At 37.0% G+C, this 14,978-nt stretch overlaps 1 long non-coding RNA gene across 1 annotated transcript; it reads right to left on the bottom strand.

Moving 5' to 3' along the window:
- Nucleotides 1-8,361: 8,361 nt before the first annotated feature.
- LOC144658193 (uncharacterized) lies at nucleotides 8,362-13,329 on the bottom strand. Its single transcript, XR_013571655.1, has 3 exons — nucleotides 12,799-13,329; nucleotides 12,339-12,464; nucleotides 8,362-9,997 (listed from the first exon to the last, which is right to left on the bottom strand). It is a non-coding gene; the product is annotated as an uncharacterized LOC144658193 (long non-coding RNA).
- Between the last annotated feature and the right edge of the window lie 1,649 nt (nucleotides 13,330-14,978).

Below are 14,978 nucleotides of genomic sequence, written 5' to 3'. Positions count from 1 at the left end.
CACTGCCGCCACATATTTCATAACAGATTGTACTAGAAGCAAGAAATTCAAACTGTAATAGTAGCTAATTCACTTTAGTAACGTTCAAACTAAGAAAGCGTTTTTATAAATGCCTTAAAATCCATTTTTTTCTTAGTAGCTTACGCACGGTGTGCGCATGCAGGACAAAAGTTGCATCCGCGCTTAACTGCACCAGATATTTCTTACGAAGTGAGTAAACATTTGGGCCAAATTCAGTGTTAAAAGCCCCGATTAAACTAACCCATGATTTAGCCTAATCGCCGATTAAAATCACTAACACCGGGTTAGCTTATTGGTGGAATTGAGAACATTGTTCAAAGCCCGATTAGAGGCACGATTAGTTTATCGCCCATTAATGGTTAGTACTTGGTGTAAAAACACTTATATTGTCTCGATAATCGACGATTTATATCCCATAATGCAATTTTCCCTTCAGTTAGCGCAGTCATGGTTTCCAATATGGCATCCACAATATTGAATGTAGAACATGCCAAGGAAAGCAGAGGCAGCCACGTAAAACTAATTGGTCACTGATGGCGGCTGCAGTTGTTGGCCACTTTATGTATTCGTTCTGCTTGGCGGATAGCATTTGGGATATTTATTTGTTTTACAAATTCACCCTACGGCAGGTGAGTTCACAAAAGAACACTAAGTCCCCAACAAGGTGGACCCACCACCAAACCATCCCCCTATACATTGTGGACTGCCCGTGAAACGGTGAACTTTCTTTTTAATCGGGCGTGGCCGATTTATAGTTTACCCTTTGGTCGTCCTAGAGCATAGTCTCCTGTCGGCCAAAAAGACGGGGATAGCTTAGGGTTGCTACAAAACCGCTACGGGTGACGCATACCGCAATGGTTTTCATTTTAGTTTTGACAGGAAATCGTTGCAGGCACACTTGGTCGACTTTTGGGTTAATGTGTAATCAGGTTGTGTTTTTTTGCTTCGGCGGAAGGACAGAGAAAAAAGCTTACGGGCCAAAGTACAGTATGGGGCCCAGTTCTCGGCCACTTTTGACGTAAACTTGTATTTCTTACCTCAGAAGAACCGCAGGAACTTGAAATTTCTCCCAGAGCTAGCTACATTATTCAGCTTTTTGGTGTAAAGCTATCGACCGGTCAAAAATTAATTTGCCCGAGCAATAGTAAAAATAAAAGCTCCATTTGTGGGCCCAGTTCTCGGCCACCTTGGCCCAGTTCTCGGCCACTAAAAAGCTTGTGCGTAATTATCTGTAAAAAAAAATGCTCAATTAATTTTCACAGTCATAAAATCACTCTGTAAACCTATTTATGTTACATCGATCCCAAATTATTTTTATGAGGCTTTGTTTTACTTTAGAAAAGAAGGATTTTAACGCGCCTAGTTGCCTATGTGCAGGTTCTGGCAAAACCGCATTGTGTGACCCGTGCATTTAGATGGTTTATTTTGCAGTGAAAAGGTCTTGAAAGATTTAGGTGTTGTAGAAATAATAGACAAGACAAGAGTCAGCTCAAAACTTAGAGATAAGATTGAACTTTATTTTTAAAACATTTATTTCTTTCATTCTGGCAGCAGCAGATGAAATTATATTAAAAACCAAGCGCTAAGCTGTGATAGCGAGCAGGGTGGCCGAGAACTGGCAAATACGCAAACGTCGCAAGAAAAAATTTCGAAGTAAATTAAGACCAAAAAATACAACGGTTCAACGAAAAGTTAACTAAAGCAGAAAGCTGAATTATTCTACGTTTCACATGCCAAAAATTAGCTCGTATGGTGGGGGCTTTTGGATAAAATACGAATTTAACTACATCCATGAATTTTAAGGAGCCGTAAACAAACAAATTTTTCGGGAATGCAAATTCACCTACCTCCGCGTAAACTCGACGTGTGAGCTTTCTATATCGAATTGAACGATCAAACTCAAGATACTTAAAGCACATGAATCAGTCTATCGTTTGAAGGAAATACCTTTTTCTTTTAATTCAACTGGAGTGTGAAAAAACGCGTTAAACACAAAGTGGCCGAGAACTGGACCCGGCCGAGAACTGGGCCCCATACTGTACTGATATTCACCATTGTGAAATTGCACTTACTTTGACAAGTTAAAGTTATTTTTGTAAATGAAAAAGGTAACGTCATTGATGTCACGCAGTGTTTTTTTTAGCAAACTAGATGGTTTGCTGGTTTCTGACTATGAATGGGGGTGTGATCTTGCGGTATATTTTTTGAGCCTGACTCCGCCGTAAAACTTTTTTTTATTTAGCAAGAACTGTGTCGATTTTCATTTCTGAACAATTGGTCGTCAAGTCGTTTGTCACAAAGAGTAGAATGTTTGTACAGCATGTTTTGGAATTATTTTAGATTTGGTTAGTAAGACGCTTCTGAAGACCTGAGCAAAATATTGGGAATGTACAGTATTAATAGGAACTTGAATGGAATTTTTCACAACTTGGATAAAGGTATCAACTGAAAAAAATGGACTTCAAAATGAGAACTTGGATTTTGTTGTAATTAAATTTTATCGCGGATTGGATGCAAAATATCACGGCTTTGAAAGTCTTCAAATAATTAGAAAGGTTCCTTTCTTCCTTTTGATCTTATTGTTATTTTCATGTATTGATTATTCGAAAGTGGTTTTCGTTGATACGAAAAAAAAATAGGGCCCCAATGGGTCCATGTGTTTTGCTGCTAGAGCAAAGTCTTAGGGAACATGTTGATGAAAGACAAGTGAGTCGAGATTGAAATCCAACGTCTTTTATTGTCTGTCACTTGTGTGCAGGTTAATAATTGCACTATATTGTAGTCACTTTGTGTTAATTCAATCCTGATAATTTTACTGATCAATGTTATGTTGAAATCAAAGACAGCAAACATAATTTAATTACTAGTAAGTTAACGTAATGTCTGACATGATTGTCTCTTTGATAAAAAACAGTAACTCTTAACATTATAAAAAAATCTCAATGAACTCAATGTGATTCTTTTAGTGGCGTTATCTCACTGGTTACCGTTAGCTGTATTTGGAATCATTGTCACAATGGTAGCGTTTTAACAACAACGAAAAAGACAGAATCTATTGACCTTATAAGAACTCAATGTGATATATTTATTAGTGACAAGACAGTGGTTCTTTAACCACTTTCACCCAAATTAAACACTGGAACAACTAACTCTTAACAAACTTGTTGTGTCACCCTGAGTTAAATATGCAAAATTCAGAAATTATAAATAATCGCACGCGCACCGGCGTACAACAACAGAAAGACGGCGTTGAACGTAACGCAAAGTTCATTTTGAAAGCGAAAGTTTACAAATAATTATTATCATTCGTCAGTCATCCCTTCACGCATGAACACTCGTCGAATTTCAGTGTCTTCACAACAAGATCGGAAGATCGATAAGGACCAATTTTTGATTCTGCGAAAGTTCGTTTTCTTAAAGTTTTAGAAATTTGTGAAGTTGGAGGATTCACTGAGGACTGCGTAGCCGAAGATGCAGTGGCTCGCTGGACATCAAATTCTATTTTTCACGGCGTTTAATTAATCTTCACAAAATAAACATGTGGCGCCAGCGCGTCTGGCAGTCAAAAATTCATTTTTCAAAAAACTTTCCCTTTCCAGCTATTTTAGCGGGGCTTATACTATAGTACCTACCTGTCAGTCGTAGAAAAGCTGAAATTTAAGGATGAACTGTTTATTAAATGAAGACCGTATTATTTTTTAATAACTAGTAAACAAACTGGTCGCCACGCATTTAAACACGAACTGACGAATGTTGCATCTGATGCAGTGAATCTGGTGAATGAGAACTTCCTTTAATATTTCTTTGTTTTCGACGGTGTGCACCACTGAATAAGTTTCTTTCCCATTGTGATGTTACTAGTATTAATTCGTTTCTAGCTGTCTTTTATATAGCTCGAATACAGCTACAATTAGCGGTGCAGCCTACCAGCTGGTATATTCCTTTCCAGCTGTCTTTGCGTGACAAGTTACACGTTCATACATTTTATTTTAAAATATGAAGTTCAGAGTTAATACAGTACTAGTATGCTGTAGACAGTGTAGACAAGGTGAGGGTAAGTTTATTTTCAAAGCGAAAGTTTACAAACTGTGCACTAACCGGTCCTTTGGAGAAAATATTTATGACCTTCGGCGAGGTTCCAAGTCTTCGCTCTTTTCGTAAATGATGAAAACTGCAGAATAATTTTCTCATAAAACTGGACTGGTCGCGCCACAGTTTGTTTTCTTTCCCAATGCGATATACTTTTAAATCGGTTTTCTGTTTTCCAACGTGTCCAACGTGGTTTGCGTTCGAATACTTTGGCCCGTAACTTCGAATGCGATCAGCGCTACGGTTCATTGGTTTCGATTTTGTTTGTTCATGGATTTGATTGACATCGGTAGTTCAGATTTCTCCTCTGTTACGGCACTTACACCTTACACCTTACGTCCCTTACGGCACAAACTTCAGCTCTCAATGTGTTTTGCTTGCAGCCATTGCGGCTGCAGCAAAACACAAAAACGGGTTTTCACTGAATTGCTTGAAGTATTTTTAGACGTGATAATATTGGCTTAATCAAATTACATTGTGCACGAAATATTTGTTATTCTTTTGTCTTGAAACTTTGAGGAAATTGAAATTTTTGTTTGACAGTAGTGTATGAAAGGCATTTTATAGAACTGAATAAAAAATAAGAAACATTGATAAAGGTTATTTCAAAGATTTATTTTGCCTGATTTTGAAGGGTTTCAGGAGTTTTAAAGAATGCTGGTAAACGGCTGTATGTTGTTTGTGATTACGGATCTTATTTAGTTTCGAACGCTCTAATTTTTGAAAGGTTAAAACAGGTTAAAACCGGGCGGTTTCATGAGTTTTTTGGGTAGAAAGGTACGGTGGTGGTCAAAAAAAAAATGTTTAGAAAGGAATGACTGTAGTAGCACGTAAGTCGGAGGTTTGCGTGAGTCACGGGGTATAGTATGCGTGAGCTGGATTTCCGGCGTCATAACGGCATGTTTTGTTTACTGAAAGATACACTCGACATTAAGTTAGCTTAGTCGGCTTGGGAAACTATTTTAAAAATGAATGTTGTAATAGTTAATTAATAGTAATCTAGAATTAACCCACTCTCGATTGGAGTCTGTTCTGGATTCGTGCTACCTTTTTGCCGCGAAGGAATTTTGTAAAATTTCGCTAGTGGAAAGAGGTACTGTAAGAACAGTATCAATAACTCAAAAGGAGGAACTTCTTTGTAGCTCTGAATTAAGAAGTATGATAAAATTTTAGAATAAGAAACTTTCGATATATGGTTTTCATATTGTTTTTGTCAATTTCCTTTTGTGGCAGATTTTTTGAGAATCAGCTTTTCTTTCGTGTGATGACAGACACAGGACAGAACGATAGGTGGATGAGAAAGATGCCGAAGATGAATAGGCACCGAAAAACGACAAGAACCGTCAAGGACTTATTAATCGGGCGTGGCCGATTTATAGTTTACCCTTTGATCGTCCTAGACGATAGTCTCCTGTCGGCTAAAAATGACGGGGATAGCCTGGGCCAATCGGTTTCATTTCAGTTTTGACAGTAAATCGTTGTAGGAACACTGGGTCGACTTTTGGGCTAATCTGCAATCTGGTTCTCTTCTTTGCTTCGGCGGGAGGACAGAGAAAAAAGCTTAAGGGGTAAAGTACTAATAATCACCATTGTGAAACTGTAGTTGCTTTGACAAGTTGAAGCTATTTTTGTAAATAAAAGGGGTAACGTCATTCATGTCACGCAATGTTTTTGTGGGAAACTTTGAAACTAGACGCTTTGCTGGTTTCTACAAATAGCAGTGTGATCTGGCGGTACATTTTTTTGAGGCGGACTCCACTTTAAAACTATTTTTATATATTTAGCAAGAAGTATGTCGATTTTCATTTCCGCACAGTTGGGCGTCAAAGTCGCCTGTCACAAAGAGTAGAATGTTTGCACAACATGGTTTGGATATATTTTAGATTTGACTAGTGACGTTAGTAAGACGCTTCTCAAGACGTCAGCAAAACATTGGCAATGTACAGTATTGGTGTGAACTTGAATGGAATTTTTTACGAGATCAGTAAAGCTATCGAATGAAAAGATGACTTGAAAATGAAAACTTCGAATAATTATAATTAAATACCAATTGAATTTTAGATGAAAAATTCCGGAAGTGACATCTGTGTTCAAAATAGGAATTTTTTGTACAACTTAAAGTTCCGAAAAAAAAGACCACATGTTTTGTAAAAATCACAGACAAACATGATCAGGAAAACAAAACAGGCCAATGGGTTTTATTCACGAAAATACAACTTTCTTAAAAACAAGACAATGGAATCGAATTACATTTCACACGAAATTTGCATACATTTGAACTTGCAAAAAAGAAGTATCTCTGCCGAGACATAATAGCGAGACCTTACATTAATAATTATTGTATTCTGATCTGATTGTTATTTTTTATGCATTTAAAACTATTTGAAAGTGGTTCTCATCGATGAAAACAAAACGGTTTTTCATTCACTGCTTGAAGTATTTATAGACGTGAAAACATTCGCTTAATCAAATTACATTCTGCACGAAATATTTTGTATCCATTTGTTCCGAAACTTTGAGGAAATTGAAATCTTTGTGGACAGTACTGCATAAAAGCAGTTCATAGAATTGAATAAAAAGATAAGAACCATATTGATAAAGGAAATTTAAAACTTTATTTTGGCTCATTTTGACGAAATTCAGGATTTTCAAAGACTGCCAGTAAACGGCTGTATCTTCACTGTCTCTAACGATTTTGCTACGGTTTCGAACGAGCTAATTTTTCAACATGATATCATGGTAGCGGGCAGAAGTCGGTTCGTTCTGAATTTTTCAATACGGTATACAAGTTACAGGTCAATATACAGACCCTCTGTACAGTAAAAAACCTTTTGGGAACAAACCATTGTGAACTTATTTTCTATGTTGATCAGTAAAAATCCTTAGTACGACATGGGGTTTGTTATCAAGTTCGTTAGTACGTTAATACTGCAAGGTGTATAACCTCAGAGAATTATTATCAAGTGTGTTTTGTTTTATTAGCGGTTTATACTCTAAGGTCTTGGTATGGGAGATCAAAATTAAGGCAAATTTCTGTTATTATCTGATTGCTTGGCACAGATTAGTACGATACTGAATTGGTTAGGAAATGTAAACAAACATTAAATTGAATGAGAGTAGAAAGGGAGGGACAGGTGGGGGTGAAAGGCTAAGGAGATGGAAAGGGAGGGAGAATTAAAATCCATGGTTGGTTATATCACGCAACCTTTGACTTCTGTTGTTTTCTCACAAGAACAAAACTTAAGGTGGGGTTCTACCTGAATTTGAATGGAACCTTAAGAGATTTAAAGAAGGGATTGAAGAAAAGAATGGAAACACCTCCAAACAGTTGACCCCCTCGCAAGAGCACTCCGGGTTGTCAGGAGACTGTTTGGTGTCCGTCCACCAATTTTTAACTTCAAATTTTAAAATCACATTAAATCTCCAATATTTCTTATTTGTCTAAATTTTACTAATCCCTTGAGAAAAACTATCGCCTCCCAGACATCCCCCATAATCGTCCAAAAATTAACAAAATACTGCAAAACAAATATATATGGGATAAGTAAAGCTTTTTTGGATTCCTTGAAACGCGGCTAAAATGGTTTTCAGTGTTTTCCAGCCCTTATACTTTGGGTTAATACTACTATTCTTCACCAGTTGCTAATATATAGATTTAGGCAAGCCTAAAAGCGGAGCTCCCCAGTTAATTATTTTGCACTTTGTTGAAACCTGAATTCAAGCCATTGTACAATTTTAAGGCTAAGAATATAATATTCGTTTTATTTTTTTTTTTATAAATTTTAATATTGTTACTTACTTTTTTTTACCGTGTCCCGGGGGGGGGGGGGGGGGAAGAGGTACTCCCTAAAATTTACTCAAGGGGTGTGCCACTGAGTCGCTGAGACTCTGGACCTGTTTCAGAGAAAAACGGCTCAATTTGCGACCCTGTTCCAGACAAACAGTGCAAAATAGGTACCCTGTTCCAGACAATATCCACAATGAAAAATATATGAAGATAGATATAAAAACACTAGCGTACATCACAAAGCGCTCACTTGACTTTGTCTGTGGCTTGGAGAAAAACCAATTAGAGGAGCGGATTTTCATAGCTAAACTTGATAGTGTTCCACAGTCAAAAGAGTGATTTGTATACCCTGTTTCAGAGTCAGAGAGGAAAAAGGCATACCCTGTTGAGCAGCACATACCCGTATAGCCCTTATATGGGAGTACCGTATACAGCAACACCAAATAAGCCGAGAACAAACAAAATCAATCAAAACGTTTTAATTCCACCGACAGCATTATGATCCAGAAGTCTGGATGGGAAATTATGCTGCAAAACGGGTAATTATGTAACCTTCGTAGATAAGGAGGGGGTAGTAGGGCTGCATGTTGGGGTAGATAGGCATATCACGTGGTAAATTAGCAAAGCACTTAACATTTAGAGTATATAGGAAATAATATACATCTACATTAAGAATATGGTTAATTTTCTTTTTTTCATTCATTCATTTGTTTTTATTTTCACTATTTGCCTATATTTTAATTTTGAATGGAAATGGCAGAGGTCATACATGTAGCAAAGGGTTTACAGCATATTGCCATAAGCTAATGCCAAGCAAACCGGAGTGAAAGCTAACCACAAGCAAACTAGAGTGAAAGCTAATCCCAAGCACACCGGATGAATAAAGCTAACTGCGAGCAAACAGGGGTGAACCTAACTACAAGCAAACCGGAGTGAAACTAACTGGAAGCAAAGAAGGGACATTCTGTAACCCCATCCCACCCCCCTCCCCCCCCCAAAAAAAGGATGATAGCACCTTTTTTAATTTTACATGTCTTTTTGAGTCCCCTTCCTCTTAAGGGGTTTCACTTCACTTACAGAAATAAAAAAACAAAAATTCTGGGAAGATAGAATATTGTTTGTGTGTCTCAAACTCAGTTTTGTTCTTTGATTACGCAGAAAAAATAGAATCATGTTTGCTTGTGTATAAAACTATGCAAGAAAAAAAGCATCAATACTTTGACTGCTCTTTTAAAAATTTGTATGCTTTATTGTACACATTTTTGTGGAGTCATTTTGCCCATTCGTCATGAAGTTCACAAAGTAAGCAAATGAGTCACAATTTGGTTGCTTCATGGTACCTAATGGATACTGCAAATTTAATCTGGCTTTAGAATATTTCACTAATTTTAACATTATAGCTGTTCTTATAAATTGTACGCAGCATACAACACATAAGAATGAAATTGGTATTGCATATTGCTTGCAATCACGATTTTAACGTCTATACTTAAGAATTACAGTACCACCAGTTTCAGCATTACCAATCCAAATTCAAATTATTACATTGCTTTTTAACTCCACTACCTCCCCCAAGGTCAACCAAAGATCTTATGATATACAGTAATTAGACAACTACATGTAAGTCCTGTGTAGTCGAGGGCTCAAAATATTTGGACACTTACAGGTCATGTTAACCGGCCAAAGAGATTTTAGCTTGGTCACATGTGGTTTCTTACCAGCCAAAACATTGAAAATAGCAATTTTAAACTCCCATTCATTTCTGCTGTTACTGTTTTGGCTGCATAAATTATTCTTAAAAAGATCACTTCATAATGCCCTTGTTACATCTAAAAAGATGTGAAAGAGACAGGTCAATCAAGAAGTTGTTTTCTGAAGTACACTGTAAATACGTTAACATTTAAAATATAAACTTTGCTCATTTGCAGCTTTTCTTGATTTCAATTTACATGTAATTTACTAGTCTCTTGAAAATGGCATCATGAAGACACCCAAACATCAAGCTGGATAATCTTAATCCTTCCTGTTTTCTTTTGATGTCCTTGTCCACATTCTGTTTTTGTGTCTGTGGCTCTGCAAATTCTGAAATTCATGTTAACCCTAAAAAAAGTCAAATGCCACAGATTAAATTAAAATTGATTAATTGGTATGAAAATCAATAATTTATAAAACAAAACACTTAATGCAAGCTTGTATAAAGTGAAGCAAAACTACTGGATGCGAAAGGATACCTTATATATTTAACAGAGATGTATCAGCACAGACTATTTTTTTTTACTGATAACTGCGAAGTCAACTACAGAAAAAAAACCCGGTAACTCGAACTCGGATAACTCGAACAACCTTGCTAACTCAAACTCACTTCCATTTCCCTTGGATTTGACCCCACTTTTCAGTCATTTTTACTCGGTTAAATTCAAACTCTGATAACTCGAAAACCCCGCTAACTCGAACTAAATTTTGTTTCCCTTGAACAAAATTTGGGTCAAACTTTTTACCCTGATAACTCGAATTCCAGAACTTGCAACTCGCAACGGTTGCCCATTGATTATAGCAATGAACAGATCATGTATTTGACAGTCATTTTCCACTCTTAACAAAAGAATGTGTGGTCGCTTTAGAGTTTCTGGCAAGATAAGTTCAATTTGCACAGTACTGTATACTGAAGTGCTTAAAAATCAGTAAACTATCAATTATTAACTTGGCAAATAAAATATTCAATCAACCCCGCTAACTCGAAAAACCCCGCTAACTCAAACTCATTTTCGTTTCCCTTCAGAGTTCGAGTTAGCAGGGTTCTACTGTAAATATTTCAGGACCTGAACAATCGATGAAAATCGATGATCGGAAAATCAATCGATCAATCGATGACAATCGATTAATTACTGTTGATTGGCATCGATTGGCATCGGCCAATCGATGATCAATCGATAATCACACTTTGGTGGTCGCGAACTTCATCGATTGCCATCGATTGGCATTAAACACACAATCAATCCGAAGCATGAAGTAAATACTTACATATGTTGTTTTGTAAAAAAAAATAATAAAGCTCCTTTCCATTGAGATGAAGTTTACATCATAAGCTTTAATGTTTCTGTTTTTCATTCGAGTTTCCTACTGTTTGCTAGCGCTAGAATTCCAAAGACACTTCGTTATTCGTGACCGAGTCAAAAATGGCGGACGTGACAGGCGAAACTCATCCCCAGACTCCCACTGTTGTCTTGTTTTCGTTCCGACGTATGGACGACGTATTTTTGAGTTCTCTCTGCTACTGTTTGATTTGAAATATTTCGGACGAGCGAGAAAATGTTTATGGACTACAAGACAGAGTTTTAGAAAAATTACATTGTACTTAGACAGCGAGGAATTCTGTAAGTTGCGATTTCTATTTACTTTGCCAGGAGTTGGTTCGAAAGCAAACCAGACCGAAAAGCGTACGCTTCGTTGATGGAGGCGAATAAGACTTAAGCTCAAAACGTTTGTTTTAAATAATTATTGCCTTATTACTGTTAAGTTAGTAAGTTTCTCGTTGTATTGACATTTTTTGGAAAGGTTATCATTGTTGTTGCTAATAAAATATAACATCCAAGAGAGACCGTGTGTTTTAAAGTAAACATATTTATCAAATACTAGTCAAATAAAAAACGATGGCAGTTAAATGATCGATTGAATTGGTAATCGATGATATTGATAATCGATGAAAATCGATGTTAGTTAATTGATCGATTGTCATCGATTATCGATGAAATTGATAATCGATGACAATCGATAATCACAAAAACTTTAGCGATCGATTGTTCATCGATTATCAATATCAATCGATTAATTGATATCGATTGTCATCGATTGTTATCGATTGCCATCGATTATCGATTCCATCGATTGTTCAGGTCCTGATATTTTAATAAACTCAAAGCATCACTGCAAACCCTTACACCCCCTCTTTAAAAGGTTTGACCTTTAAATACTCCCCCTCCCCTCTACCCCTATATATACATGTACATGCATAGGAAAAACATTGCCACATCTTAAAAGCTTTTCTCTTAACAGTAATACTAAGATTTTTAAAGATACACATTTAATTAATAATAAGTTTGCATGCACAGCTGCATACAGTGTCTAAAATGGCATGAATTTACTCACAAAGATTCCAGTTTTCCAGTAGTCATTAACCTTTGTTGTGTGCATTTTCCAAATTCCACAACAAGATCGTGATTTTTTTATGACAAATATAACATTTACTGTTGACATTCTGAATGAAACCAGCAAAACAGACCTCAAAATCTCAAAATTGTTGACATTGTTATGTAATCCACATGAACGCTCAATAGTGAACAGAACTACATGACAAGTGGATTATTTAATATATTTGGGAACGAAAGAGCTAAGTAATGAAGCTGAAGTTTATTTACTCTGACTAAATGAACAGTAATTTTACCTCCATCATGAATATCAATAAACTGCATACACTGAATCGATCTATTTCACTCGGAGTTAACGAAATTCCAGGTGCTTCGTGCAAACTGACATCACTTTCATTCTCATCTCAACTGCTCTTCCAGCACTGTAAAACAAAATAATCATATCACAAGCATTTAAAAATCGTAAGCTTAATTTTCTTCGAGATGTGTTGAAGTGATATTCTTTGTGAATTCGTTCCTCGAAGGCCCAACAATTATTTGTTTACATAATCAAATCCTCCTATTTGATCAGTAAAACCTGGTAAAACTGAATTTTAACGAATAGTATTTTTCAACATTGTTCATGTCACAAGCAAATGCTTAGTGGCGAAAGCAAGTAAAATGTGCCGTCAATATAAGCTTACTTTGCGTATAAAGTAAGCTTAAGACAAAACGTAGAGATATTAAATGACGGAAACACTGCAGTTTTGTACTCACCTTCACCAGTTGGCCACAGTAGGTACACTCGTCTGCTCGTTTTATCTCCGTTCCCTTGTTCTCCGCTATTTCTTTGCCTGTTTCCTCGGCACCTCTCTTGCTATTTTAGTCGCTTTTCTTCGCTACTTTGCTACCAGGTTCGACAGGCGCTTTGCTATACTTTTTCGCCTGCTTTCTGTCCGGGTTTTCTGGATCTCTCGCGATCTCTTTCCCGTCGCAAATCGCTTAAACCCTGTTTTCTCGAAGTTAAGTTTACCCTGCTCTCGTTTGTAGTCATCGGCATAACAAGGAGCCAAAATAAATGTGTTTGTCTGAAGTTCTAACTTTCAGACTAGCTGTTTAGACCTCACACTGCAAAATTATTTCGCGCCAGTACTGCGCGAGTTGTCAAGACCTTTCAAGATCCCGGATGTGCGCAACACCGTACGTACGTACGCCGCCGTACGCGCCCGCGAGGCATGCCGCTAGCCATGATGACCATGAAAACTCGGATGCAGAGGTTTCCTATTTTATTTCATGTTTTTTTTTTTTTCATGTGTTTTTTTTTATGGGTATGGTGCTCCGCTCTGCGGCCCTTACGGGCCGCTAAGGAGCTCCGCTATTACAGTAATGGTATGAAACAAATACCTAATCATTGGTCAATAAGTTGTGATCATTTTCTTGACAAAAGTAGTTACCTGATTAGGAGTTGTATTCTGTTCCATTAAAGTGTAAGGGCTGGAAAATACTGAAATGCGTCAGCCACCTAAAGCGTTGGAAAAATTGGTCTATAGGTAAAAACCCCGCCTTTATTAAGTATTGCGAAAAGGCTGCACTTTGCTAAGTGTTACAAATTTATATTTTCTAGACGTCTAGTTCAATCGTTTATTTGTATTGTGCGAAATATATTTTTATAAATTGAGACCATTATGTCATTAAGTAGTAATGCAATCTTGAAAACATTCCAGATTTTCATTATTAAATAGAAACACGAAAAATTCAAATTTGAGAAAACAAGCCTGTCAAAATGGCGTTGCCATGGTGATTTCAAGTTACTGGCACAATAACTAATCCTACCAAATTATTGCGAGATAAATTTTAGATAAACGCGCAAAGTTTGGCAGCGTTTGGTTGAATCTTGAAAAAGTTATAAGCATCCAAAGTCAGCGCGGGCCTCAAAAGCCCCCCCCCCCCCCGGCCTGAATAGGTTTAAGTGACTGTTTTTCCAGTGATTTTTATTGTACTGTACCCTGCCTTTCAAGTCAAAACAGATAGCTAATTATTAAGCGCCCGATTTTTAAGCTTCTCAAGCTTCTTGTTCCTTAATAAATCCGCCTCTATGAGGTTTTATAATGTACTGAATAGACACTCTGCCAAATCTGTAGCGAGCCTGAAGCTCTTGATCGCTATAAGAAATTTTACTATCGATAAATCGATAACTTTGTGGGCGTCTATGTCTCATGCGAGAGGGGTGAAACAACAAGTCGGCAATTTTGTTTCAAGTTTAATCGGCCGATTAGGAAGTTAATCTTCCTTTAGAGGTGTATTAAATTTAACCCGCCTATCAGAGTCAGTCTAGCACTTATCGGGATTTAAACAACGCAATCTAATCGCAGATAAAATTTTCATTGCCGATTAGCATAGTTAATCGTGATTTATCGCTAATCGCAGATTTGAACAACCGGGCCCTGGGTAGGAGATTAAGTCCTTGAATGAATTTGCCAAGTTTGATGTGAATCCGAAATCTGTACGTGATCACTACATCCTGCTAGAGAAAGAATAATAGAAGAAAATACGAGGAAAATAAAAACAGTGGGATTGCTCCAGTACATACTCCATTTGACGACTCTATGGCATATATTACTGAACGATTCAAAGAGACAGATATTGAAGTTTAGCAACAGGATGCAGAACTGGTAAAAGACAGATGAGGAGACTGCAATGGCAGTTAAAGGAAAGTCTTCAATGAAAACGTTTGCTCCGAGCAAAAAGAGGAAGGTCTCAGTCTCAGTGGCAGAGCTAAAGGGACAGAGCTTAGAGACATTACGGTTAGCATCATCATTTCTAATTTTCTTAAAGGAGAAGTTCACTCTAACATGGCCATTTACTTTCTTTACGCCAATAAAGAGTTTATACAAAGATATGTTATTCACCAAAAAGAGAATTTCATAGGGTTTTAGCTTCCAACGAGCGCTAAAACC

This window comes from Oculina patagonica, chromosome 1 (genome assembly GCF_052425735.1).
Source record: "Oculina patagonica isolate OP01 chromosome 1, crgOcupat, whole genome shotgun sequence".
Taxonomy (NCBI): domain Eukaryota; kingdom Metazoa; phylum Cnidaria; class Anthozoa; order Scleractinia; family Oculinidae; genus Oculina; species Oculina patagonica.
Note: the sequence above shows the minus strand (reverse complement) of the source record. Positions and strands in the feature narration are given on the sequence as shown.